Below are 2,921 nucleotides of genomic sequence, written 5' to 3'. Positions count from 1 at the left end.
TGTGTTTATCTAAATTAAAATAAATATAGGCTAAAAGCTATTGCACAAATTACTACATTTTGTACATTTTTTTAGTATGTTGGCCAGCAATTCTTTAGGCTAGTGTGTTTGCAGTTCTAGTAAAACAGTAATTTCCTTCACAAATTGTGGTAGTTTTTCCATTTTAATTTTTTAAAAGGAGAGCAAGCTGCTTTAAGCCTACCCAAAGGTAAGCAAGTAGAACGCTGTTTTCTATGTGTATAATGCACCTGCAAGTACAAGTCCTGCAGTGAAAAAGTTTCGTGTATAATGAGTGTCATACAGCTCTCAATTTAAACGATAAAACTTTTTGTGCCATTTGATTGTTTTGTATAAATGGAAAAAAAAAAAATCCTGTAACAGAGATTTTTTTTCTTTTTTTCCTCAACAATCTAAATGGCAAATTCCTGGGTCAAATGACTGCCAATTTAATAGGAAAATTAAACCAGTGGCCCGATAGCTCTGTAAATTATTTGTGATTCAGGGAAGCATGAAATTTAGTCATGCACCATGCTTGGTCACCAACATATTGCTGTGCTGACATTTAACACAACTACATTTCTTTCCTTTTTCCATTCATATTAGAAGTTTGGAAATACAGTAGTACTCTGAGGCAGATCTTGTAATGGAGCAGTGTCACCACTTCTATTGATGGCGCCTGCAAAAAAGACAGTCTCCAGCTTGTTTATATGCTCCTTTTAAATAATGAAAGGCTGAAATTAGGTCTACCTGGACCTGCACCAACAGCTCCACATCTGTCTCATGCTGGGCCCCCAGACTTGGACGCAGTCCAGATGGGTGTCATGAAGGCAGAGAGCAGAGGGGACAATCTCCCTTGTGTGGCTGGCACATGGGTGACATGAGTAGAAACTCTTTCAAGGGCAAGAATGCATGGTGCTGGCACTGGGAGCCAAGTCTCCAGAGGAGCACTCCTACAAAGCTTCATGGAGGAGGTAGGATTGTTTCATATGCAATAAATTGTCCCTTGGCCTTTCTCTTTACACACTTTTCCCTGCCTAATGCTTGAGTCAGTATGCAATAAGCGCTTTGACACCAGCCCATATCCTATTACAATGAAAAAAACCTACATATTTTAATTAAATAATATTAAAAATAATAATACTTATCTAAAAAGAGAACCCAGAACCATGGAATATTTCTGGCTTGTCATAATTAGCTGAGCAGAATGCCAAAGAGAAGATTTAAAATAGTAGACAAAAAGATTAACTTGTTATAACTGTGAATTTGAAAGATATTTAAAGTGTAAACTGACCTAAATTCTTGAAATATTATTAGAAAGATTTATTTTATACATAATAATACAAATTATAAGGAGAAAAATTTTCTACTCATAAAGCTGTCTCTTTTGTGAGCCCGTTTCCATCTGTTATATACCAGGAAATAAGAGAAACTCTATTAAAAAATCCCGAACCAATACAAAAGAATAAAATACTTTCTCCTGTCTCTCTTTCCTTCCATATCAACTTTTCATGGCTCACAGGATACAATGATCTTATTTGAGATGAATTTTGGAGAACTAAGATATAAAGCTATTATTGACAGTTTTTTTTTTTTTTTTTTTTTTAAAAAAGTATTTGCCAAAGTGGGTGGAAATTATCAGTTTTAAAAGCTGATCACAGGCTAACATGCATCCTTGGGGAACATCCTGTAGTGTCACATTTTGGATTTTAGACATTTTTCATGCATTAAGTTCCTAATGCTTGAACAAGTTTTAACTTAGTAGGACTTTTTCAGGTATCTTCATCTCTCTTACTATGCCTTCACCACTTTTAATTTCTCATAAATCACATTCTTATTGTTGATTTAAAAATATATACGGTTGATTTATTTGGATTTCACACTAAATTAAATGCTTTTGTAGATAAATAGTCTTATGTTTTCTATAAAGTGCCAGAAGAGCTTCTTCCAAGAGACTTTAATTGCAAATAAAATATTCTCTAGCATGATTTGATAGGTGACTGCTAAAACAGAAATGGCATCAGTTTGCAGTCAGTTCAGAGCTTTATTAATGGGCTTTAGGGGCATATATTTGGGAACAGCATAAAAATAAACTTATGTGCCTTGCAGCTCAAGCATCACTTCATGTTTCATGTGTGCAGAATCTGTTGCAATGAGTGTTTCTCCTGTTGCAAATGATCTTAAGCAGGACTGAAAGTGACACTGCGTATGTTTGATGCTCATCATTCCAACGGATACAAGTATCAAACTGAAAGAACAGTAATTCAAATCACAGCTCAAGTAATTAAAACTTACCACAGTTTGCCTGTAATTGTGCGGCACAGAGCCTGACAATACAAGATATTCATATAATTAATGTGGTCTTTTGGTTTATGATATCATAGACATGGCTATTAGAAAAGAATAGGAGAGTGCTATAGGTCATTGTCAAGGTTTGAATAGAAAAATGAACATTGAAAATTTCAAGTAACCAGAGGTTTATGAGAATTCCAGCAAAAACACTCGAAATAAAAATGCCCAAATTATTGCCATCAGCCATAATTAACTAGGTACAGTAACTTCAGCAAGTTGGCTTAACACATAGCTGTGAAGGTCTATGTGAGCTTGGACTTGTTAGGTACTCAGACATTCTGCATTTTCACTTTGTTTGCTAATAATGTAGCACGCAGTGTGGGAGACTGCATTTGAAAGATATTTCAACAGTGACTAAGGTGGATGTCTTATAGCATTTTCCACTAAAGCCCAATGTGGTTTATCCCAGTAGGTGTCTGAGCACCACAGAGTTGTTTACTCACCTCCTCCCTTCCCAGTAGAAAGGAGGAAAATTATTGGGGAAAAAAAAAAGAAAGTAGAATTTACGGTTGGAGATAAAACTATTTACTAAGACAGAGAAAAGGAAAATTATTACAAACATATACATATAA

Source organism: Centrocercus urophasianus, unplaced genomic scaffold (genome assembly GCF_019232065.1).
Source record: "Centrocercus urophasianus isolate 14NV4802_14NV808 unplaced genomic scaffold, USGS_Curo_1.0 seq_12, whole genome shotgun sequence".
NCBI classification, from domain to species: domain Eukaryota; kingdom Metazoa; phylum Chordata; class Aves; order Galliformes; family Phasianidae; genus Centrocercus; species Centrocercus urophasianus.
The sequence above is the reverse complement of the archived record's forward strand: the minus strand, read 5'-3'. Positions refer to the sequence as shown.